At 49.2% G+C, this 27,427-nt stretch overlaps 1 protein-coding gene across 3 annotated transcripts in view; it reads right to left on the bottom strand.

Annotated features, from left to right (window-relative positions):
- Positions 1-27,427, bottom strand: part of LOC147712333 (zinc finger protein 8-like) — a 129,719-nt gene that overhangs the window by 75,416 nt on the left and 26,876 nt on the right. The window lies entirely within an intron of this gene.

Genomic DNA, 27,427 nt, shown 5'->3' with positions numbered 1-27,427 from the left:
GTTGGATAGTAAATTAAAGTATTTACTATCCTGGAGCGCCCCCCAGCGCATTTCGTTGTAACGATCTGCGTGGTAAAAGTAGCGTGCTAACGGTACCGCGTTGTAAAAAATGCGTGGTTAGCGTTGCACACCATCTCTATACCTTGTGGTTGCTCTATTTTTTATAAGGCTCACAGTGTTATACTAGGGGCCAGCATTGTCTTATGAAAATGTTGAAGTTACTGCAATAGTGAGTTAGCTAGCATCAGCCCGTCTAATAGCACAGCAACTCCTCCAGGCTCTGAGTGGCCTGATGGTGAGGGGAGCCATGATTGTTGCAGAGAGCTTCTCATCCCCGTCAGTTGGCCAGTTCACTGGTAAAGGAGAGGAGACCTGCAGCTCTGAAGAAGTAAGGAGTTTCAATGAGGGGCTGCACATGGGGGCTCAGTACCTCAACTCGCCGCACATCAATTTCTCTCTCCCATTGGCCACGAGGTGATGAAATACAAATCTCACTGACCTGACTCCCCACTGGCTGCAAGCAGAGACTGTGCCTAGTACTATCGTTGACTGTCTCCCGCAGCAGTCAGACGGCCCTGATGGCACCGGTGGGGTCGGGGGTCGTGTCCCGGTAGCAGCCGCCAGATACAAGCTCTCCCAAAGGAAAGCAATAATAGTGTACCCCAGCCAACGTGGAATGCGGTCCAACGTAGCATGCGTGCAAGCTGCACTGCCTGCCATATATAAAACCATGACTGCCAGCAGTCAACTTTAAACTGTGAGGCGGCCCACCAGCTCCTGCCACTGGAAGCAGGAGCCAGACCAGCCTAGACACAAATGTCAGTCAACTAACTCACACAGACACTCGGTAGCAATTCGGCTCTCACCCGTCCAGGCTCCTCTGATGTCAGTGATATTGCAGCGCTGTCTGGTGTCCTTGTAACTTGTTGCTGAGGTAAGCTATAGCTGAGTAGTAATGTACCTGATTCCGGAGGTTTCTGTCAGGTGGTGGAGGGGGGTAGGGGCTGACATTTAAAAAAATTCAGCTGGGGGGCAAAAAAAAAGTTTGAAGACCTCTGGCGTAGGCACTCCTGGACTTTTGCGTGTGCTGCCACAGCCGGGAAACATCTCGGCTTCGTCCCGGCTGCTGCCCCTCCACTTCGCTAGTAAGATTCCCACACCAGCAGCAGAATAAAGGTGGCTTAATAGCGTCCAGGAATGCAGGGTAAGGTCTGCAGGAGCACAGGATGGTGGCGGATTTCACTAGCTGGAGGCCGGAGCTCAGGTCGACACGTCCACTCCGGCCTCCATGCTTCAACACACTTAACCCCTTCCATGCTCATGACGGAACGGTTCCGTCATGAGCGTCAGTTGGCCTGTGCTTATGACGGAACCGTTCCGTCATGGTTCCATTGGTTCTTTAGAACCTTCAGCACCGCAGAGGAATTCGCGCAGCGATGAAGGGGTTAAAGCCCTGGCTCCACATGTGGGTAATGGTCGCTATACCAGGACCAGAGGACAATACAATGTCACCAGACCACTCTACCTGCGATTAACAACATTCCTAGAACCGTAAAGGACACGGGGCACCTCATAGCACCTTGAGGCCACTCTCGTGTTTGGTGTGAGAGGGACCAGGGAAATGTATTTAAGAATAAGTTCGAGTGGAGGACAGTACGTGTAACTAAGCCTAAGTGAGAGCGAGAAGGAGCAGAGGAGTAGCTAGAGCTTGTCGCGCCCGGGGCTATCCCTCAGATTGCCACCCATGGCATCCGCAGCACCGTGATTGTGTGAGCTTAAGTCTCAGACTCGAATTTTGAATCTCATTTCACTGTCAAATTTCGGGCACAAAGGCTTCTTCTCACATGTATCATTGGAAAGCTAGTTTTACATTGGTCTATTAACTAGTGCAAGTAAGTGTTAACTATCTGAACTTGCAGTTGTAGAGGGCTGCGCACAGCACCCCGGGGCCACTCGCCTAATAATACTGGTGTGATTTGTTTTAAATACTTTCAAACATATTTGTCATCCTGCCTGACTGTGACCGCTATGGGTGTCTCACAGGCTCTCCCGAGGCTTGCCCAGCAATCATGCTATCACGCACAAGCTCACTGTGGTGGCCGGAGTCCGTGAGTCAGCTGACTCTAATGAACCACTAGTCCAGATTTTTTACCCCACTCTCAACAGGTTGGTGGTACTTACTTGGGCAGAGTCCGGAGGAGTGTGATAGCATAGCTGCCAAGGTTTCAGATTGCTATGGGTCACATTTTTAAAAATTCAGTGAAATTATGAGTGACATTCCAACGACTAAGAGTGACACTTTCTCACAAGCAAAAATCATGTAACGAAGACTAGGGAAACTTCTAAATATCAGAAATTACAGACATTTGACCAACAAGAAACTCACCCGCTACCTCCCCCGCCCGTGCGGGCCCCTGTGCCGAGAGAGCAGCAAGAGCCAGCCTGGCAAAACTGTCACGCACTGACCAGTAGTCTGTGAAGATAAACCCAGTTAGTCAGGTCGCCCATGATAAGGATGAGGAGACAGAGCAGCCCTGCGGTCGGGCCTGCAGATTCACTGTGCTTAAATTAGCAGATAAACCAGGCTTACTCAGAAGGATGAAGAGACAGAGCAGCCCTGCCTGCAGATTTTAAACTAAATTGATTGTGTGTGCCTGAAATAATTTATCAGAGATGATCAGACTGTGCGTGCCACTCTGCTGTGGCGACGACACAAGCACTAATTATTAAACTGTGCATAGCTGCCAAGGTTTCAGATTGCTATCTAACATTTTCATAATTTCAGTGTAATTATGACGGCGTACAGTGACTATAAGTGACACTTTCTTGTGTGAAAAATCAAGCAATGAAGATGAGGGAAACGTAAATATCAGAAATGACACCAATTTGAGCAACAAAACACTCTAAGGAGATCTTAAAACTTCTGCACAGCACCAGAAATGGAAAGGAACTAACTTTACACGAGGGCCCGTAGTGATAAATGAATGCAAAATTGCCAGTAAGATTTAACCGGTTTGATATTGAACTACAAGAGCTCATGGCACAGTGCACCACAGCTGCAGACTCCGGGCCACTGCACATTGACACAGCAGGGATGGCCTCGACTCCTCTCTGCCAGCTCTGGTCTCTGAAGGTGTTACAGGGCTGCTTGCTGGTGCTAGCGCTGTCAGCTTCTCCCTCCCCACTCTCTCGAAGGAACGCCCCCACCCTGTCCCCCTGCCGCTATGGCGCAGGCAGTGGCATAAGGTGTCCGCTGATACTTTTAGAACGGCCTTTATACCTCCTGACTTTCTCCCCTCAGACTCCCCCAATTAGGCCTTGTCCAAATTCAATAATGCCTTGAGTACGGCGGTCAACCTTATCGCCCCCCTAAGACGCTGCAATCAGCGGTCGGACCGCAAGCAAGAACTATGGTACTCGGACTTACTGCGTGCGGAGAAAAGGACCTGCAGAAAGTTGGAGAAATCCTGGAGATTCTCGCGCAGCACTGTCGATAGAGACAGGTATAGCTCAGCAATGAGACTCTATCATAGAAACATCAGAGCTGCCCGCAAGTCCCACATTATCTCCCAACTCTCTGGGGCCGGCAACGACCCCAAAATGTTGTACCAGGTGCTCTGCACATTCACCAAGCCTGTCGCTTGTGACAGTGCAGAAGTGCTGACCCAAAAACTGTGCGATGACACGGCCGGTTTTCTTTCGGATAAAATTGATGTTATTTACCGAAATATCTCCCAATCAAGCCCATCCACGGATGAAAATGTCCCCTCTCCCAGTCTCCAGCCTGGAACAGCCGGCGCTGCTCCAGCCACACTATCATTCATCCCTGAGATAACCTTAGACCAGGTCAACTCCCTGATTGCGACCATTAAGTCTGGTAGCCCAGTAGATCCTGTACCTGCCCGTGTCATGCACCTCATTGGGAGTGTCCTTAGCCCCTGCATTCGGACGGTGATCAATCGCTCCCTGTCTGAGGGACTGGTCCCCCGGGTGTGGAAGGAGGCCATGGTCAAGCCTATCAGGAAAAACACCGCCATCCCCTGGTCAGATATGACCAATCTGAGGCCAATTTCCCTTCTGCCGTTCATCGGCAAACTGACGGAGAAGCACGTCAATCACCATCTTTCCACCTTCATTGAGCAGACCGGCAGCCTAGACCATTCTCAGTCCGGGTTCAGGCCTAGGCATAGTACAGAGACTGCCCTCCTCTCCGTCACGGATGCCATACGCCTATCTCTGGACAGAGGGCTGTCTGTGGTGTTGGTGCTGTTGGACTTGTCCGCAGCATTCGACACCATATCCCACGCCATTCTCCTTACCAGATTAAAGGAGATAGGCATTGACAGATCTGCCTTGGCGTGGTTCACCAGCTTTCTCTCAGAGCGCACCCAGAAGGTGAATATGGGCTCCTTTAGTTCCACCTCGGCTAATATCATCAGAGGAGTCCCGCAGGGCTCTTGTCTTAGCCCTACGTTGTTCAACGTATATGTCTCCTCTCTGGCCAACATGACGAGGTCCTTTGGGTTTATGCCTATCTCCTACGCTGACGACACGCAGCTGCTGTTTACTTTTAAGACCTTTACCCCGGAGATAAGACAAGCTTTCTCCAACGGCATGACTGCAATCGCCAGCTGGATGGCCAAGAACTTTCTACAGTGCAATGTGGGAAAGTCTGAGGTCATGTTATTTGGGGAGGCGAGAATCCTCTGGACCCCAGATTGGTGGCCTTCCAGCCTGGGTCAGGCCCCGCTCCCTAAACAGGTAGTAAAAAACCTGGGGGTTCGTCTAGATCATGACCTTACCCTTTTTCATCATGCCAGCACCACTGCAGGGTCCTGCTTCCATATTATTGGCCTCCTTCGGAAGGTGTTTCCCCTTCTTCCTGACGACACTCGGAAGACCTTGGTCCAGGCCCTCGTTTTGAGTCGCCTGGACTATTGTAATGGCCTACTTTTAGCTGCCAATGAGGGAGTGCTCAATAAACTACAGGTGGTGCAGAACACCGCGGCTCGGCTGGTGACCAACACCCCCCCCAGAACACCGTCCCTCCCCCTCCTTAGGGCCCTTCACTGGCTTCCTATCCGGAAACGGGTAGAATTCAAGATTTGCTGTGTGATACACAAGAGTTTACACAATCTGGGACCCTATTACTTGGTGGATAAATTTGTTTATCACCGTCCATCCCGCATCCTTAGGTCCACCAACCAATTGTTACTTCAGGTTCCCAGACATTACAAGACCAGACAGGGAGGCCGCGCCCTCTCCATCATGGGTCCACGTCTATGGAACAACCTCCCCCTTTCTCTTAGAGAATGCCCGAGTCACTCAGCTTTCAGGAAATGCCTAAAGACAGCACTATTCTAGGAGGAGCTCTCTCGACCTGTTCACCTCACAGCTCCGCGCGGAGATACACCTTCGGGTGTGATGCCGGCGCGTAATAAGCCTATAAATAAATAAATAAATAAATGTGACAGACAGCCTTTCTGTTGTAGTGTCTTTCTCCCGTGGGTCATGTTAAGGATGCAATCAGGGCCTCTCCTCCAGTCTGTCACAAACGCACATGACTGGAGGGCTTCACTGGTAAGTGTTAAGTTCAGATTCGTCTGGCCTGTCAGTTATGTCTAGATGGGCTGGGGGAAGACAGCAATTAGAGAAAACATCCTGCGCCGAGCCCACATACTCAACAGCACAGAGCAGCATAAGTGTTGTGCATGACACCAGCCGGGCAGGTGGCTAGGGAAAAATGAAAAGTACGATGTTTTTATGTAAATGCACCCACTGGTGAAAAGTGACAACATGCCAACACCAGGTGCATTACTATGGATTGCATAGACGCAGTAATGTATGTTGTTTTTAAATCGTCACGCAGCACTCCCTAGGTTAAAGTTTACCCAAATGTCACAAAAATACATTGTTTACTGACGCAATTAAAAACTTCGCAAAAGAAATAGTAAATTATAAAGCAGGATCCATATTTCTGGCTTACCTGAATGGAAAGCAGAGTTCAAAGAGCTGATAACGCTGTCTGTGTGCCGTCGACACAAGGATTAGGCCACTGTAGCATGTAACTGGCAGCCAGCCCCTCGTTTACAATCCCACTGCCCTGTCTCTCAGGCGCTCCATGGGGTCCGACTGTGTTCATTGGAGCGCGGCCGATAGGTGAAACGTGTCACGGTGCTGCAGTGAACCCGCACTCTCCAGAGGGGTGCATTAAAGTAGGCCTTCGTCCCAGGCGTGTGACTGTGGGATTGGGCGCACCTTAGTTTGCTGTTAATGTATTCGGAGCAGCAGGAAGGAGAGGCTAAACGGCGCATTGGGAGAGAGGGGTGGGGGAGAGTGAGCAGACCCAAAAACCATTGAAGTGTGAAAAAGGCCGCTTTATTGGAACAGGTGCACATTTACAAATACGCAAACTCAGCAACCGCCTCACAATCTAAACCACAAACAAAATTTGTTCGTTTTTATTTCAAACCCCAAACCCCGCCCCCACCCCACACCCTCCATCACACCCGCCCCCACCCGTACATACCCAACACAAAAACCATACAAACCCCAATAACATTATAACATTATAACATCACGTTATCAAATACAAAATATCACATCACCGATTATAAACCAACTGATCATATCCCCCGACCCATATTCTCCGAACCCCACCTCAATCAGTATGAAACATCCCCCAACAAGATCCAATTACAACTAACGGGTCCAAACCTGGCCCAAAACTGACAATCACATAGCAAAACCGCCACGCACCTGTCTCAAGCGACAAAAGAACAACGCCAAAACCCATGCACACATGTCCCAAACAGCAGCCAAAGGAGAAAGACATACTCGAAACAACCCCCCAAAAGAGGGAGGGAGGGAGGGACAAAAATTCTAAGCTCAACCGGCCACCAGGTCACCAAGCCCAAAATGGTGCCCGGAAAGAGGAGCCCCGCCCGTTTATAGGGGGCCGCACAATACAACTAAAAACCAGCCCAAAAAACGCCCAAATGGAATCTGCTAGAAGAAGGACCCCCACCCAGATCTCCCAAACCGCCCGGGGGAGGAGACCTCCCAGGGGTCGGCTGCCCTCCCCCAAGCCCCCCTTGGGAGAGAGGGGTGGGGGAGAGTGAGCAGACCCAAAAACCATTGAAGTGTGAAAAAGGACGCTTTATTGGAACAGGTGCACATTTACAAATACGCAAACTCGGCAACCGCCTCACAATCTAAACCACAACCAAAATTTGTTCGTTTTTATTTCAAACCCCAAACCCCGCCCCCACCCCACACCCTCCATCACACCCGCCCCCACCCGTACATACCCAACACAAAAACCATACAAACCCCAATAACATTATAACATTATAACATCACCTTATCAAATACAAAATATCACATCACCGATTATAAACCAACTGATCATATCCCCCGACCCATATTCTCCGAACCCCACCTCAATCAGTATGAAACATCCCCCAACAAGATCCGATTACAACTAACGGGTCCAAACCTGGCCCAAAACTGACAATCACATAGCAAAACCGCCATCCAGAAAGCCGTGGGGTGAAAGACTGATTCGGAGAGAGCCCCACCTTTCTGCCCCCCCACACAGACCTAAAAACAGGGGGGGGAGGGGGAGGGGGAGGGGAGGGACCCAAAAAGAGAAGGAAAGACAAGAACCTACAACACAAACGACCACTTATTCACCGACAAACTGTTGCACAGTCAGACAGCGAGACAAAACCTCCCGCAGCTCCAGCAGATATAAGTCCATACCCATTCGGGACAAATGAACACCGTCCCCCCTGAAAAATTCCACCGCATCATATTTGATGTCACTATGAACGATACGACCGAAACCCAAATCCCTGCAGAAACGGGAAACCTCCAGATTCACTTTCCTCCGAGATTTATCCACCGCCTTCGGTTTCACCGCATTCCTCCAAACCCTCCTTGGCACCAATTCTGTCCACAGAACGTGACATCCCGACCACTGTTTATGCAATAAGGCCAAGTCCTTTTTGATCGCCCGAAGCAGAACAACCCCCTTCACGGAACCTAAGTCATTTTCACCTAAGTGAAGAACCAACACATCCGGGCAAACCCCCCTACTAACCAAGAATTCAGTGCAGGGATCAGTTCCTTCCATAACATGCCCCCTCTACCCTTCCACACCACATTGAACAAACGATCATTGAAACCCAAGGATGAACCAAAATAACTTTGACGAGCTTGCACTTGAGCTCTCTTAACGAAGGAATGTCCCACGATCCACACCGTAATGAAAGCAGCCCGAGGACCAGCCACAGAACCTGAAAAAGAAAACAGAATCAGACAGGCAAAACAGATGAAGACGCCAGCGCTCCAGCAGCCTCATTTCGAACATAGCGCCGAAAGCAATCAGAAGTCCAGCGCCCCAGGCCCATGATCTCCTCCCTCGACCAGCCCCTGTGGAAGGCCTCCGTGGCCGCCCCAATCCTGAAGGAGTGAGTACCGTATAACGACCCATCTAAACCGATATGTCGCAGCGCTTTTCGCAGTACCATGCGCAGTTGATAATTCGACACACATGAGCCATTTAAATGTCGAAAAACCTGAAGGTCCAATAACCCACCCGACATTTTCTTCCAACAGAGAGCCCATCGTAAGGGGCACGTTTCCGGAGGGGACACCGCTTCCAACCAAACCCCTTTACCCATACTCCTCTGATCTGTTTTGGAATGGGAGAGCCAAATGTGGACCCCCCTTACCGACAGTTGAACATCCCCCCACAGAAGGCCAGGGGAGGACTTGTTGCCTAGCAATTCAGACACACGAAAAGCTCCAAAAAACATCCACACCATCAACGTGGCGAACAAACAAGCTTCCACTCTATCAGAACACACAGCCGGAAGTACAGAAATCACCTGAAACAGCTTCTGCCACGACAAAGGAGATCGCAAAGTACGCACAGCACCTCTCTCTCTAGACCACCCTTCCAACATTCTCCTACCCAACTCCCCAGCCGACGGCGAGTAACCCCACAAAAGCTTACCCATAAAAGAAATACCCGCTAGTTTTCCAGAAATAGTAATTCTAGATAAATTCCTGTCCATCATACACAAAATGAACTGAACCACATCCTCAGACCGTTGCCAATCCTGCTCCCTCCAACACGCACCCGACTCCAAAAACTCTGTCCAGGCCAACTCATACGCTGTTCTTGTGGAAGGAGCCAATGAACCTAAAACCAGGTGAAGGACCCGGTGTTGCCTACCGTCCGCAGGTGGTCCGGCATGGGAGTCGGCTCCTCGTCTGCCTCCAAAGCAAGCCCACGGAATCTCTCCCACTGTGAACGAGACAAAGCATCCGCAATGTCATTGTCCACGCCAGGAACGTGCAGGGCCCGAAAACAGATATCATGTTTCAGACATCCCAACACAAACACTCGAAGGAGCTTCAAAATCTGGGGATCCCTGGCCGACTGTTTGTTAATTACCTGGACCACAGCCATATTATCGATCCGGAAAAGAACCTTTTTGTGGGACAGATCCATACCCCACAGAGTGACTGCAACAACAACAGGGAAGAGTTCCAGAAAGGCAATACTTCTGCCACCATTCTTCCATTGTACCGGCCACTGTTGGGCACACCACCTTCCTTGCCAGTAAAGACCAAAACCCTCACTTCCAGCAGCATCAGAGAAGATCTGTACATCCCAACACCAATCCACCTCCCGACACAAAGGCACACCATTGAAGGAATGTAAGAAGAAGACCCACATGCGTAAGTCCTCCTTCACCCCCGCAGACAGCCTCACCCGATGATGTGGAAGGGAATGACCAGACAAAGCTCTGCCCAACCTCCTACAGAAAGTCCTACCCGCCCTGACCACTCTGCAGGCAAAGTTAAGGTGTCCTAGCAAAACTTGTATCTCTTTCACAAACACTTTCTCTTTTCCCAACATGATTCCAACCAGTTCAAGCATTTTCTGTTTCTTGTCCAATGGAAGACGAGCTTGCATCAAATGTGAGTCAAGCTCGATCCCCAAAAAAGACATGGTCGCGCAAGGACCCATGGTCTTCTCAGGGGCCAATGGTACACCCAAAGAACTCATCAATGATTGAAACGATGTGAGAGCAGCTTGGCAAACCAACGAATTGGCAGTACCCACAAAGAAGAAATCGTCCAAGTAATGAGTGACTAATTCATGGCCACTCTGTTTAGTAAACCACCATTGCAGAAACGTACTGAAAGTTTCAAACAACGCACAAGACATGGAACAACCCATTGGCAAGGCCTTGTCCACGTACCATTTTCCAAGAAAATGGATGCCCAGAAGACACCAGTCTTCAGGATGGACTGGAAGCAGCCGAAATGCGGATTTGATGTCGCATTTTGCCATCAGAGCATCAGGGCCCGCCGTGACAACCAATTGCATAGCTACATCCACCGAAGAATAAGATACCGATGCAGCTTCGTTGTCAATGAAATCATTTACAGACTCACCTTCAGGCCATGATAGATGTTGAATGAGCCGGAACTGACCAGGCTCCTTCTTGGGGACCACACCAATAGGGGATACAATTAGGTTCACCAGAGGCCAATCATCAAACGGGCCCGCCATCCTACCCTCACTCACTTCCTTGTCCAATTTCAACTGTACAATGGCAGGGTGTTCGCCTGCCGACCTCAAATTTTTGGACCAACGTCTCAAACGTGGTCCTTCATACCCCAAACGAAAACCAACCTGGAAACCCAATAACAAAACCGACCGCAGCTCGGCGGGCTCGTAATCCCGCAAAGCGGCAGCCAATCGATCAACATTAACCGGTGTACGAGCCTTTGGGCCCAGCACCGGATGAAGACTTCCCTCCCCTGGGAGCTGGAGGTTGCTGTGGTGCCACGAAAGTTCCTGAACTCTGTTGGGAAACCTGGGGACACCCGGAATTCCTAGGACCCCAGCAACGGGATAACGGATGGTTCTTCCTACCACATTGTGAACATTCGTGACGGAATTTACAGAACTCTCTGTTACAAGTCCCTCTGTTAAAATCCCAACACGTGCCGGTAGGCGACTGGGTGTTAGAGTTGGCCCCCACCCCTCCCCGGGTGGGACGGGACTGAAAGGGACGATAGACTAAAGGAAGACCACTGGCTGTAAAAATCGTTTTACCAGAGGCAGACGAACCCATAGTGTGCTGCCAAAGGTCAGTGTCCAACTCGCCCCATTTCGCCTCGGGATCCCAAGCCATACGCGCCCTAAATTCCTCATCATATTGAGCCCAAGCGTAATCATTCCTAGTCAGCTGAGCCTTACGGATAACATCCATGTACTTAAATAATGACACGCAGCGCTCAGGGAACTTTTCGCAGTAGACGCTGGCATAAATTAAAAAGGCCGCCGTCCAATTTTCAATAGTCAAAGGTACCTTAGGGCGTTTAGCCAATTCAAACTCCTCCTCCTTGGAACCCTCTTTAGCACGAACCTCCCTGTGTAGCAATTTTAACAGTTCCACATACTCACCGTTCCATATCCTTTCCTTTGTACTGAGCATCAAATGAGCCCCCAAAGGCTTCGTAACACCCATATACGGCAACTTTTTAATTTTTAATTCCTTGCTGTGAAGTACATTTTTAGTAGTGCCCAAACCAACAGTGGACGTGCCACTATCCACTTTTTCACCTGTACTGAGTTCATCCACGTTTGTACCCACACCTTGGTCTCTGACAACACGTCCTTTGTATAATTTACCATCTTTTTCAGTAGATATTAAATCTACACCAACACCAATAGAAACCATATTTGGCCGCACGGCCTGAACCACAGTCTCACCTGGGCGTAAAAGAGGCGGTTGACTGGCTTCCGTCCTCCACTCTGTCTGTGCACCGTCGTCCGCCCTCCGAGGAGCCCTCACCGAGGGGCCGAGTACTCGTGGCCTTGACGATTCCGCACGACTCCGAACCACCTGTTCCTGTAACATACTATGAGAAACATTAACATGTCCCCCCCCAGACACAATCTCACGAACTTCTCCCTCTTCAGGGCTGTCCTCATCATAATCTAAAATCAGCGATTCATCTAACTGGGGAGGGGCATTGACAACCACCGAAGTCTGTCTTGACTCCACCGTTTTTGACCGACCATGGGCCTTACCAGCCCTCACGCTTGACCTTGGCAGGGATGACGACTGAACCCGTCTATACATCCCCCCGCCAGTACAACTGACGACCTGTTGATTCCCTGTAAAAGATAAGCCAGCATTATGACCACCACGTGGCACAAGAGAGGTCGTGCGTAACCCGCTCCCATGTACAACGTTGGATTCCACCATCGAGGCTGGGAAGGTCGCGCTGGACCTGGATGCACCGCCCATGTCGAAATCCCTCGTTGGGGCCATCGAGGTCGTAGTAAACCTGCGTGTGATGGCCGCGGCGGGATCCCTCGATGGTATGGGACGTGCCGCGCCAGGCTCCACCCGCACTTCTCCTCGGCGTACTTGGGCTGCCTGCCGCCCTGCCAAGTCTGCTGCCTCAGGTCGAGCTCCCACCTGTAAAGAAAAAGGCCGGACTGGTGTGCCGGGTCCCTTACTAAAACCAACTCTATGAGCAGAAGACAAACCGCCAACACTAAATCCACCACCCCTACCAGTCACCTCTAAACTCCCAGAACCACCAGCTCCTTTCCTTTTTAAAGCATCGCAAAGCCGAGGAGACGGAGGGCAAACCTCCTCATCCGAACTAACATCCAACATAGCCTGAATAATCTGCGACGCAGGCCCCTGAGCAGCAAAATCCTGAACCCTCGTATCACCAAAAGAACCCCGAGATGTAGGCCCCAAAACCACTCTCATACCAGGACACTGAAAATCCCCGGACAACCTATAGAAAGAACCCCCTTCAACATCACGCTGCTGAACAAAACCATCTCCACTCCCGTCCCCCCGAGGGGAAGGCCTCCTACCACTTCCGACGGGCGGAAACTCCCCACTGAGGTACCCGTACCATACAAATCCCCTCCAAGGAAGGGAACTTCAGTCCGCCCAGAACCCTCCACCAAACCCATCTGAGCCCATTCCCCCTCCCCCAAAGAACCGCTACCGACAGACACAGCCTCCCCTCTGATAGACACTGTGGGGAGAAAACAATAACGGACTACTCAGATCCCTCCCCACGGACCGCACAAGCACACCAGAGCTCTCAGACATGACCCCCCCAGGACCTGATACTAAAGGCCGAGCGATGGACACACCAACAGAACCACCGTCAACCGTTACCGGGACCTGAACCACATGGTGACGAATAACGCTCAGAGGAGCAACCACCTCCTGTACCTCCTGACCCGGAGCACCCCGTAACGGCTGCTGCGCCACAGTAACCACATTCAAAATGGCCTCCGCCCCCCCCTACCTCGGTGACGTCAGTACCCGCCACCGCGGAGGCCGAAACCGAACGACGCGTGCAACCACGTTGCCTGGAAGCACGACGGCCTCGCAAAACGGGAGCAGAGGCCGCTCTTTCACGAAAACCAACATTAGAAACCTCCCCCGACACAGAAGGAAAATCACCTTCCCCAACCACTTCCACCAACGAGGCATCTAAAGAAACAGACGGATCCGAAGACCCAGAATCACTCCCCCGACGGGCCCTAGAACCCGCCCGCCGAGTCCTGGAACGACCCCGTTCACTTACCCCGTCCTGCCTCCGGCGTTTCGGAGAATAACACGCTGCCACCACAGCCGACACCCTCGCTGAGGCCTCCCGCTGGGGCCGCGGAGGCTCGGTCTGACCCCGGTCACCAATAACCAGGTCCAAACGCCCCGCCTCGCTAAGCAGGCGAATAGCCTCCAACACTCGATAATCTTCACCAGCCATAATATCGAAATAGAATAGCTACAAGGAAAGATAACGAACTACCAAAATTGCTGACAAAAATTCTAAGCTCAACCGGCCACCAGGTCACCAAGCCCAAAATGGTGCCCGTAAAGAGGAGCCCCGCCCGTTTATAGGGGGCCGCACAATACAACTAAAAACCAGCCCAAAAAACGCCCAAATGGAATCTGCTAGAAGAAGGACCCCCACCCAGATCTCCCAAACCGCCCGGGGGAGGAGACCTCCCAGGGGTCGGCTGCCCTCCCCCAAGCCCCCCATGGGGGCAAATTGAGGAGCTGCATCTGGGACAACTTTGGCCACCTGCTGCGGCCCGTCGCTTGGAACACAGGTGTCAGAGGCGACGCTTCAGCGCTTTGAGCAGAGTGTAGGTCAGTGGCAAAAATGGCAGTTGTACTGGCGGCCGCTCAAAAGAGGCGAGCATGTGACACGTCACTGCGGCCGTGCTGCGCTATATTTCAGCGCGAGGGCTGGCCAAACATTATGCCCAGGGCCGCCATTGGTAGCACTTTCGCGCGCTACAAGATTGATGGCCCTGGGACAGGAACCACAAACAGGGTAGGTAGGTCTTAACAAGCAGGTGTGTGCTTGCTGGTTGCACGGAGGGCCGCGCGGCACTGGCGTCGGCCTGTGTAATTTATGTCAGCGAGAGTCCAAATAAATCACAGAGGCTGCTGCCCCCAAAATAGTGCCGCCTGAGCGGACCGCACTGACCCCCCCCAGCTACGCCAGTGAGAACGAGACAATGAGCGTGAGAGTGAATGTGAGCATGAATGAATGAGTGAGTCTGTGTGTGTGTGTGTGTATGTTAGCTTGTGTGTCTACTGCTAGCCCTTGCATACTGGCATAGTTCTTGGCTTACAGAGGCAATCATGTCAAAATGCTAGCATACTGGAGTTAATCCTTTGTGTGACAGGCACCCATTTCAAAATGCTGGCACTGGCACACTAGGTGTAATTTTTGGCATGAGGGGTATCCATCGAAAAATGCTGCCAGCTTGGAGGTACTTTCTGGCATAAAAGTAATTAATTGCAAAATTCTGGCTCTGGTGCATACTACAGATAATTCTTGGCATAAGGGGCACCCAGGGCAAAATGCTAGCACAGGATTACTAGAGGTAGTTGTAGGCATAAGGGGTATCCATGGAAAAATGCTGCCTTCTTGGAGGTAATTCCTGGCATAAGAGTCATCCACAGCAAAATTCTGATAGTAGTAAATAATGGTATATTGGAGTTAATTATTGCCCCTATGCGGTGCCCATGCCAGAATGCTAGTGCTGGCACACAAGAGTTCATTTTTGGCACAAATGGTGGCAAAGGCAAAATGCTGGCTCTGACAGACTAATGTTAGTTTTTGAAATGGAAGTCTCTCATTGTACACATATAACATTAATAGCAAAATTAGTGCACTGGCATATTGTATGTAAAATGTAGGCAGTGACCCACATGGCGCATGGGGGTACACCCATGAGCAAATGTTGCCCCTGGCAGAATGGAGGCAATTATTAACATATAGGAGGTACCTCCTGCACATTGTCAATTAATGGGGCTAACTCCTGGGGAGCATCGGGCTTCATTCGCTTGGCACATAAAGAAAATACATTTTTGGTGTGAAATTTGTGCTTTTAAATGCACTACTATTTTTTTTTAAAAATCATTTTATTTATACATTTTCATATAACATAAAGAATACATGTTCATCCTTTTTTCCATAGTGCAGAATACATAGCAGTAAGTTGTTAAAATATCATCAAATTCAAGAACATCACAGCAGCATAAGGTGTAATAATAAAACTTACATCAATTTCAGTAGCCACTCAATAGTTACTAATTATTAGTTGAATGAGCTAATAGGTAAGCAGTGAAAGGCCCCCAAATGTCTTGTGGCCTTGAAGCTTGTGCAGTTCCTCTCCATAACATATAAGTTGATCCCGACAATATGCAATATCTCTGAGCCAATGTGTTACCTGTGGTGCTCTTCTGCCATCCCAATGGATTGAGACCCTGCGTTTAGCCAACAATAGCGCTACAGCAGCTAATTTCTGATTACTAGTTTGAAGCTTTAGCACATTCCCCAGGAGGCACAGGGTCATAGTACATGCCACAGGTTCACCTATCATTTCCGTCAAGGCCCTTGTTACTTTGTCCCAGAAGTCAGATACCTTCGGACAGCTCCATGACAGGTGAAAAAAGTCAGCATTATCTGCACCGCATTGTGTACAGCAATGCGAGTCCCTGAGCCCATATTTATGGAGGTGCGCTGGCGTATAATACATTTGATGAATATATTTCATTGGACGCAAACTGACCTGTTAGCCTACAATATGTTTTCCATTCATCTTCTGTAATCGTCTGTGGCAATATATAATTCAAGTTTCCCATAGGGCCCAAAGTAACAGCCACTTCATCAGTCTGTGAGGCGTTGAACAGTCTAGTAATTAATTTAGTTCTAAGTTGCGAGGTATATAGTATTTGTAAAGCCGTTAGAGTAGGAGGCTCATCAGGGAAACAGGGGTGCACACAGCTCTCAGTCTGCTGTATACAAACTTCGCCATAACAGGCCTGTCCTCTTCCCCCACAAAGGCAAAAACAACAGTTGATGGACAGAATGCAGAACAATGTCATACATTCACCCCTGTACAGAGATCTGGGCCTAAATCCATCGTTTTTTGCACTCCACACCACCCCAGTTCAGACATGGTCATATGCAAATCAGCCTTGACCCTGTGCCTCATGGGAACAGTCCAGCCTGAACTGCCAAGCCATGTCTTTCCTAGACCAGAATCAAGCATCCTAGGACCGGTTTCTGGCTATCAGCCGTCTTCAGCCAGGATAGCTTGACTCCAGTGGTGTGGAGAGCATGGGACTCATGTCTGAGCATACCCATCCCACTCGGTGTGACAAATGCAAAAAACACAGTTGATGGACAGAATGCAGCACAATGTCATACATTCAACCCAGTACAGAGATCTGGGCCTAAATCCATCGTTTTTTTGCACTCCACACCACCCCAGTTCAGACATGGCCATATTCAAATCAGCCTTGACCCTGTGCCTCATGGGAACAGTCCAGCCCGAACTGCCAAGCCATGTCTTTCCTAGACCGGAATCAAGCATCCTAGGACCGGTTTCTGGCTATCAGCCGTCTTCAGCCAGGATAGCTTGACTCCAGTGGTGTGGAGAGCATGGGACTCATGTCTGAGCATACCCATCCCACTCGGTGTGACAAATGCAAAAAACACAGTTGATGGACAGAATGCAGCACAATGTCATACATTCAACCCAGTACAGAGATCTGGGCCTAAATCCATCGTTTTTTTGCACTCCACACCACCCCAGTTCAGACATGGCCATATTCAAATCAGCCTTGACCCTGTGCCTCATGGGAACAGTCCAGCCCGAACTGCCAAGCCATGTCTTTCCTGGACCGGAATCAAGCATCCTAGGACTGGTTTCTGGCTATCAGCAGTCTTCTGCTAGGATAGCTTGACTCCAGTGGTGTGGAGAGCATGGGACTCACATCTGAGCATACCCATCCCACTCGGGGTGACAAATGCAACAAGTCGGGCAGCACAACAGGGGCAGAAAAAAAACTGCGGCCGCGAAATGAAAGTAAAAAACGCGGCAGCGAAATGAAAGCGTTTGATGCAGCAGGGGGCGGAGCGGATACCTATGAAGAGCTGCTGGAGGCACGACGCTGGGGAACAGATGGCTGACTTTGATGTGCACGCGCTTTTAAGGTCAATGCGCTTGCGCATTGAGCTTGCTTTTCACGGGCACAGCATCAAATCGCCCGTTTGGTTAAGCTCTGGTTAAGCCCCTATATTCTTGCAAGCGCATTGACAGGCGAGACCTAAACAATAGTTGATGGACAGAATGCAGAACAATGTCATACATTCACCACAGTACAGAGATCTGAGCCTAAATCCATCTTTTTTTTGCACTCGACACCACCCCAGTTCAGACATGGCCATTTGCAAATCAGCCTTTACCCTGTGCCTCATGGGAACAGTCCATCTCGAACTGCCAAGCCATGTCTTTCCTGGATCGGAATCAAGCATCCTAGGACCGGTTTCTGGCGATCAGTCATCTTCAGCCAGGATAGCTTGACTCCAGCGGTGTGGAGTGCATGGGTCTCACGTCTGAGCACACCGATCCCACTCGGGGTGACAAATGCAAAAACAACAGTTGATGGACAGAATGCAGAAAAATGTCATACATTCACCCCTGTACAGAGATCTGGGCCTAAATCCATCTTTTTTTTGCACTCCACACCTCCCCAGTTCAGACATGGCCATATGCAAATCTGCCTTGACCCTGTGCCTCATGGGAACAGTCCAGCCCGAACAGCCAAGCCATGTCTTTCCTGGAGCGGAATCAAGCATCCTAGGACCGGTTTCTGGCTATCAGTCATCTTCAGCCAGGATAGCTTGACTCCAGTGGTTGTTTTTGCTCTTCCCCCACAAAGGCCTGAAGTTCAATGAATTTGCCATTAGGGTATATATCTCCCACAGTGTACACTCCCGCACTTTGCAAAACTTTTAGTGAGTCTGTTTCACCTGTCACTGAAATTACCCCATGATGTAGAAGTGGCATTGATGGAGCATACAGCAGTAATCTCCTGGCACGCTTCCCAAGTTCTCTCCAAGCATGAGCTGAACATTGGACCGTATCATTTTCATCTTTTTCAAACCCCATAGTTTCATTTACAATCATTGTTTTCAGTGGTATTGGTCGTACCGCCCCTGCCTCAACCGCTACATGTGGTGTGTATGGCGGCGCGTTCTGCCAGTAAAATGGATACTGCGCTTGTGCACACAAGTAGTATTATTTCATATCAGGCACTCGAACTTGGGGGATTGAAACGGACTGCGGAGCCCAGAGGACAGCGGGGCAGCAGGAGTCAGCCCGCCCCTCCCTCAACTCATCGGGTGCTTCATTGACCTCTCGTGCCTCCCGCTTTGCGGGAGACACTCGAACTTGGGGGATTGAAACGGACTGCGGAGCCCAGAGGACAGCGGGTCAGCAGGAGTCAGCCCGCCCCTCCCTCCACTCACCGGGTGCTTCATTGACCTCTCGTGCCTCCCGCTTCTCGGGAGACACTCGAAATTGGGGGATTGGAAACGGACTGCGGAGCCCAGAGGACAGCGGGGCAGCAGGAGTCAGCCCGCCCCTCCCTCCACTCACCGGGTGCTTCATTTACCTCTTGTGCCTCCCGCTTTGCGGGAGACACTCAAACTTGGGGGATTGAAACAGACTGCGGAGCCCAGAGGACAGCGGGGCAGCAGGAGTCAGCCCGCCCCTCCCTCCACTCACCGGGTGCTTCATTTACCTCTCGTGCCTCCCGCTTCGCGGGAGACACTCGAACTTGGGGGATTGAAACGGACTGCAGAGCCCAGAGGACAGCGGGGCAGCAGGAGTCAGCCCGCCCCTTCCTCCAATCAACAGATGGATAAATTGGTGTTTATCTGACCGCGTCGCGGGACGCGCGCTGGGCGGCGCCGGGCTATGCCCGGGCAAAGGGCGGACCCTCTGTGGCCCTCAGAGGCCAGAGGAGGTCGGGTCGGGACACTCTTCTTGGTTGGTCTCTTGGGACTAAAGACATGAACTAAGGTATGCTTAATTAGAGACCAACCTCCAGAGCCTACCAACGAATGTTCCTGTTCATCTTTTCTGTAGCCCCTTAGTCCACCTAGATATCCATTGGTTCCATACAAGGTGTGTTTAGTTGGGTCATTAGCTTGTCGCACCATGACCTCTAAAGGGTCAGCTAAACAATCCGCCTCTCAAGGCGGCCCACTTAAGGGGACACTGGACTTATATATAACTAGGGTAACATCGGCTTTTGAGTCAATCGAACATATCCTCCCTAAAGACACCATATGTAGCAAACGATCCCCTCCGATCTTAATCGACTCGCCAAACTCTTTATTACAGAGGGAATTAAATGCCATTTGCAAAACCAGGTATATTCCCATTGAACAGGGAATTGAACAATCCAGTTCCACAACATACCCTACGGGTATTGGAAGCCCTCAGTTTAGGAACTTGCTTCAACTTAATAAAAGTTCACTGGAAATTCCAGTCGTAACAACGGATAAAATTACCACTCAGGGGTTAGCACATCCTCAGGTTCCTACCCAGAGCACAAAACGTAAAGGTATGAATCACAAGGGGAAACCATCGAAATACAGAAAAATAAACTTAAACCCCTCTTTGGTTACTGCCACCACCCCCCCGAGACACCCAAAGCAGGTCAAATACTGGAAACCCCTATATCCCTTTTACCATCTATTCTGTTGGCCAACTTTGAAGAATTGGTAAAAACCCTGTTATCCCCGCTTATTGAAAGGTTAGAGAGAATTGGGGAAAAACTCTCAACAATAGACGACAATACCAAGCCAACTAAGTCAAACAACCAATCTCAGAGAATAGCTGCCTCAAAATTGTCTGACACCACTGCACACAGCAAAATCGCCCAGAATAACCCATCTGATCCTGTACTATCAGTTATTAAAAACAAGGAGGTAGCCAATGAACTGACAATGGCCCTTAGCTCTGTTCCCAGAGCTGGGTGGTCAAAAGTTGGCAAATGTTCTGAGGGGCTAGCCGTGAGTAATAGATCTATAAATTTACCACCAGAGGCAGCACCCTACGTGTGTGTCCTCTCGGGAGTGCCTACACTCGCTACCGGGAAAATTGAAGGTCACCAGGACCTCAAAAACAAAGTCCAGTTTTGGCTGTCAAAGAATAGACCGCTTCCATCCAACATTAACGGGACAATCCTAAATGTCACAATGGTGGGATGGATAGGCTCCCGTCCCAAGAACACAGCGGGAGACCTGGTCATTGTTAACTTCCGGGATAACCTGTTCGTCCCTCATCTACGAAGCTGGGAGTCACAAAGAGGAGATGGGCCTATATCAACACTTGAATTGTGCGATTTTTCCCCAAGAACTGCATATTCGCCAATCACAAGGTGGAGCGTAGAGGGATACCACCGGGGGGGGGGGCAGGAGGGGTCCTGTATCAACTAGTTACCAGCAGTTACCCCCCTATAATTACTAGAACCTACCCCCTGGCCCAGATATGTCACTCTGATAGGACAAGGATATCACTCCTACCAACTCTGTATTGTTTGATTGTAAGGAAAACTGATGTATTTTTTACTTTAAATTTTATTGTTATTTTAATGTAAATTAATGTTGTATTTTGTATGCTTTTATGGTTAATAATCTTAACCGAATAAAGTACCTACTGCTACATATCAGGCACTCTAAATCCTCCTAACTCATAGGGCAGCATCAATTCCTCCCACTTAACATGCAGCTTTTTCCCTCCCCAAACCAATGTAATCATGATCCCGCGGAGTGTGTTGTAAAAATGTGGTTTCAATATGATGGGTATGTTGACAAATAAGAACAGAAATTTCGGTAGAACTACCATTTTAAGCAGAGCCACCGTGTATCCATCTAGTGACCTGTTCCTCAAGTCGGGTGATGGCAGTGCCACAGTTTGTACTGATAACACACTGCAGGTCCCTGTGAACCCACACACCTAGATATTTAACTGGTTCCTCACTCCATATCAACGGGAATCCCAGTTTAAACTGCGCTGTGTACACTGTCAAAGAGACTACTACCAATTTATTCGAGTTTATTCCCAAACCAGAATGCCATTCAAACCTTATGTATTCTCTGATGAGTTGTTCCAAATACACCGCTGGCTCACGCACATACAAAACCATGTCATCCACGTACATGGATACCGCCAATGGCCTCTGATGGAAGCCCAGCGCTGCCCGCGAATGACGCTGTTGCAATATACAGACCAGTGGTTCTAACACTATCGCAAAAAGTAGAGGTGATAAAGGACAGCCCTGCCTCGTCCCACACCTAATCGGGAGTGAATAGGACGTCCTACCATTTACGTGCACTCGAGCCAGTGGATCTGTGTATAATAACTTGATGCAGTTGGAGAAAATAAAGGGCACTCCCACACGATGTAACACTGCCAGCATGTATCGTCGGGATATGGAATCAAATGAATTTGCGGCGTCCAGCAGGGCCACCGCAGCAGGCAAAGTAGGTTCCAAATGTGTAGGAATGCAAAGAGTGTTCTTAGGTTATGAGCCGTGGATCGGACAGGGACAAAAACAGATTGATCTGGCAGCACTGTGACAGGCAACAGTAGTTTCAACCTGGTTGCCAGGACCTGAGCTAATATTTTAACATCCGTATTCATTAAAGACAATGGTCGATATGATTCGCATTCATCAGCTTCCTTCCCTGGCTTCAGTAAAGTTATAATTAATGCCTCTCGGAGTTTGTCCGGCAGCTTCTGCTGTTCATAGTCATCTTCAAACATGGAATGATGTTGTGGTACCAGTAAATCAATATACTCCTTATAAATCTCCACTGGGAGCCCATCTGTGTCCGTAGCTTTGCCATTAGGTAATGTAAGGAACGCATCTCGTATTTCGTATATTGTAAGCGGGTGCATTAAAAAATCTTGCTGCCCTTTTGACAACCAAACCAAGGCAATATCTTCCAGATATTGTGCTATTTCATCTTCATCCTCTGTCTGCCTATACTTATACATATGCATATAGTAATGCACAAAGATGTCAAGTATACCTGTACTGTCACAATTTCTAGTACCTCCCTCCACAATATATTGCACCATATTGTTTTTTGCCCAAGGTGCTTTGATTTTGGTTGCTAGAGCCCTACCTGGTCTCCCACCCTCCCCATAATATCAGGCTGTCCAACGCCGGGACATATGCTTTACTTCTGAATCCGCCAAATCATTATATTTGGCTACTTTAGTTCTAATCGACGCTAGTGTAGTGATGTCTGACGTAATTTCATATTGACGTTCAAGATCTATCAGTTCTTGCTCCAGACGTTTCATAGATCCTCAAATTGATTTAAGCACACCCGCTTGTAATCCTATGCATACACCTCATATTGTTATTTTGAACGCTTCCCACAATGTACCCAAACTTTCTACTGATCCAGCGTTTTCATCAAAATCATTCACAAAGGCATCCCAAACCCCCTCCCGGAACACCTGGTCTTGCAAGGCTGTGGCCTGCAGTCTCCACTGGAATTGTGGAGGTGTGTAAATGGGTATTATCATTTGGAACAGCAATGGGGAGTGGTCAGAAAGTGTCCTGGGTAAGTGGAGAACCTTAGTGAGCAGTGAGTTTATCTCATCAGTAGTCAAGCAATAGTCTAGTCGAGACCAGGAGTGATGTGTGTAAGAGTAACATGTACCCTCCCGTTCCCCCGGGTGCCTCAACCTCCAGATGTCTATGAGAGACAGTTCTTGCATACCATTTTTAACAGCTTGTGTAGCCTTTTTGACTGCGAGGTCCACCCTGGAGTCTACCATTATCATCAATATCCACTTGTGTGGCGACGAACTGGAATTTTTTTTTAAATTAAAATCATGACGCCCCTCGCATAGGAGGAGTAGGACGATGCCCATTTTGCCTCAGCCCATTTGGCGGCCACTTTATCACCTGCCTGTTTGGTCAAATGAGTTTCCTGCAGGAACGCCACCTGCACATTGTGCATATCCAGGTAGACCAACATCTGCCTCGTTTTCTTCAGATTGTTAAGGCCTCTGACATTTCACGTTATCCATGTGAGTTTGCCAACCTCAGCTGTCATCTACCCTGTTCACAATCTGTGTAGGACTCTTGGCTACCGTATTTATGCTGCTTTCCACACTCTGTCTGCTATCATGTATTCTGATTTGCATAATATTACATTTGAACAAACTCCCAACCAACCCCCCCACCCACTTAAGCATCCCAATTATGCTAAGAATCCCCATTGTAAGGAACACGGTAAACAACACAACTCCCCTAACCCACCGTAAGCAGCTATTCTGCTCACACCCAATAGACATACCCTTAACTGCGTGGGGCGTACCCTTTTGGAGGTAACCAGCCGCCCAACTAGCCCCTCGTTGAGATGAGGAGGAGGGGGGTCAGGGCCACATCTATTTTCCCCTCATCACATCAAATTGCAGCATGCCTAAATGTAAAGAGTTATGCAAAGAGTTTCTTATTACCAAAAATTCGACATCTAAAAGATGAAGCTCGCAGTCTCGTCAACCATCGCCCCACTAAAGGTGCGAGATGGCAAAAGTCCCACCTGCAAATTCAGCCCAAATCATGAATAGTGTATCCATGACAGAAATCAGAATTAATACTGCAGCATTACCATAAACATTTGAATCAGTATTTTATCCCTGCACTCTATATCGCAAAACACCTCCTATGTCTCCTCCAAGCAATCTCCATGCACAAATACACTTTACCTAAGGAGTTAAAACCACATATATCCATTATTGTTCACTCGGAGGTGCTCCCAAAGGAATTACATTTTCCCCTTAATAATGGTAGTTGTTGCACATTATAGTCTCAAACCATTGTCACATACTAAATCCTTAGTGCAACCAACAGTTTGTATGTACTGTATTTGCGGGCCTATCACCCAGGAGACTTTAAACATCATTACGAGATACAACAAGTTTACAACCTGCAGTTTCCTTAATTCTCATTGTCCGCTTCATCTTCATCCACACCAGACGCTCCGCGCCGTTCAAGCTGCTTTATGTACTGCATAGTGTCCTTTGGAGTCGTGAAGATTTGAGGTTCGCTGCCATGTATTATTTTAAGACGCGCTGGGTAGAGCATGGCGTATTGAATCTTCATGATCTGTAGCTTCTTCTTAACCTGTTGGAATTCCCGCCGTGATTGCTGCACCGCTGCCGTGAAGTCTGGGAACGCCACTCTCATTCCCTGGTATCTGGTGGTGCCCATTTCTCTGTCCAGGCGTAAGGCCACATCCCTGTCCCGATAATCAAGGAGTTTAGCGATTATCAGGCACAGGGGCTTTCCTGGGACTGGGCGCGGCGCAAGGGATCGATGGGCTCTTTCTACTTACCAGCATGTTTGAAAGGTTTTCTGCACCAAACATAGTTTTGAGCATTTCCACAACATAGAGTTCCAGTTTGCTGGTGTTGGTAGATTTGGGCACCCCCTTAGGTTATTGTGGCGCGATCTCGCCTCCAAATCTTCGCTTTTGGCTCTGATTACCTCCAAGAGCCTCTCCATCTGGGTGCAGGACTCCGTAAGGTTCTCCACTTTGTCTTCTGCATTTGATATGTGTTGCTCTGCTTCTGTTATTCGCATGCCATGCTTGTCCAGCTTCGCCGTCATGGTATCCATACGTAAATTCAGATTATCTATTTTACTATTAATGGTATGTAAACGTTGCTACATGGCCAGCATAATTTTTTCCAACTTGCTACTGCTGCCTGCTTCTGGATCCGTCTCAGTGTCCGAGGCAGCCTGCATCTGTGTTTTTTTGAGGCGTTTAGATTCAAACGAAAGTTTAGGCTGTAGTTGTCTGTCCGGCTTACCCATGTTGCCTCCAACCGTCGGGCACTCCAGCGCTCTCCCACCGCTAGGCCTCTATCCAATTGTCTCTCTCGTAGTTCCCGCGCAGCTAAGGCCAGCAATCCTATATTAGAATCGTATCGTTCGTAGGGCAGATAATTTGACTGCCCTAGCAGGCCAGCTTTCAAGTATTCAGTGCCACTAGGTTCAGGAGCCTTATCATACCAACATAGCACTGCGAGGAAGAGTCATCTTATCTTGTGCCAAGAATTACGTCTTCAGGAAGCCCCACTGATCAGCCTCACCACCGAGCATTCAATCAAATATTCACCAGTTTCACAGGCGCTATTCCGGACTTGTGTATTTGTAATAAAAAGCACCTTTCCCTGTCTCCTCAGGGTGGTCCACACTGTTCAGTGTGCTCGTTCTGAACTCAGCCGGGCAGAATTAATGAAGAGCGTAGTGCAGCACATGGTACAGCAGGAGATGGGCCAGGAGTGTAATGGCGGGCGGGTCACTCATTTAAATGGTAGGCCCTGTCGCTACTGCGTGCCCAGACTCTACCTCGGCAGCTTATGGCCAAATCGGAACAGACCACACTACCTCCGTTCCTGTGCGGGGGGGCTTACAAGCGTTGCAGCCTAACGGGACACATTTCTCCCACGCTGCCAACCAGTCCGCTTCTATTTACTGCCTCGGCGCCGCCCGCTGAAGCCGGAGCAAGCACCCAAGCGGGGCCAGCGCCACTCTGCCGCCGCCGTCAGCTCACTCACCACCCGGCAGCAGCACCTTCTCACAACAGGGCTCCCTGAGTGTTCTGTCTCTCAGGTTTAGATGTGGAGAAGAAATGCAGAATTATTGACGGATTGTTGCCCTGACCAGCAGAGCTGCACTAATGTGCGGCCATCATGCTTCGGGCTCACTAGCGCCCCCCTTAAATACACTACTTGATACATTTCTTTCCAAGATTTGATCAGCGGGAGAACGCCGCCATCACCCCAACACCCAAACCGTACTTTTGGGTTAAATGTTTAACTGCACCAGTGCACCACTTTCAAAGATCAACACCTGCCACCTGCAGGAGTGCACAGTTCTCATAGGTACAGTTAGGGAGCAGCATTTAAAGGTTCCATTGCACTGTGAGTGATTGTCTGGTGTTTATTTTGTGAGAAAGTTTATTGTGATTGCTTGTGTGAGTGTGATAATGTGATGTGTGTGACAGTGTGTCCTTTCTAAGATCTGTGTGTGTGTGTGTGTGTGTGTGTGTGTGTGTGTGTGTGTGTGTGTGTGTGTGTGCGGGTGTGTGTGTGTGTGTGTGTGTGTGTGTGTGTGTGTGGGTGTGTGTGGGTGTGTGTGGGTGTGTGTGGGTGTGTGTGGGTGTGTGTGCGTGTGTGTGTGTGTGGGGGGGGGGGGTTAACAGTGGTCCTACAAGCTAGCATTCCTTTCAATGGTTGCATTCAGCAGATGGACTCAATGAGCCTTCTTCATGTGGTTGTATGCCTGTAAACAGAATTATTCAAAATCAGCATGGGACACAACTGACTAGAAACAAACAATTCTTTACCAAGGTTTACAATGATCATTTATACAGATAAAAAAAGAAGTGCAACATGGAAGCGACAGTGACAGAAAAACACACAACTATATGTGCCAGTGAATGGAATATTGTGTAAACTGCTGTTCTTATTGATATGAACTGATCTACGGAGATGAGCACATCACCTTCACTCGAAGGAGATTACTGCAAATTGATTAACAGGGAAAATTACTTCCTCCCTACTCTGCAGAGGAACACCATAAATGTGTCTAAAGAGACAACTACTCTGATTAGACTTCGCTGAGAATGCTGGTTCTTAACCTTGTGAGTTCTGTGGATCCCCATGTAATCATTGTTGGAATGATGGGATCCCCACTGAGTCATTACTTGAAGCCGTGGACCCTGGTCTAAACATTTTTTATGATCTTTAATTTTCTAAGCAGTTGCACATCCCCCCGAGTAGGCTTTCCCCAGGATCCCGCGGACCACAGTTTAAGAACCACTGCTGTAGTCCAATCTTTGAAAACAAACGTGCCACTCGGGCCTACAGAATGCCACTAACTGATCAGACAAGAAAAGTATTACATCTGCATCTTCTGGAAAGTACTGTAAAGTGGTC

This window comes from Lissotriton vulgaris, chromosome 5 (assembly GCF_964263255.1).
Source record: "Lissotriton vulgaris chromosome 5, aLisVul1.2, whole genome shotgun sequence".
NCBI lineage: Eukaryota > Metazoa > Chordata > Amphibia > Caudata > Salamandridae > Lissotriton > Lissotriton vulgaris.
This window is presented reverse-complemented; position numbering and strand designations above follow the sequence as displayed.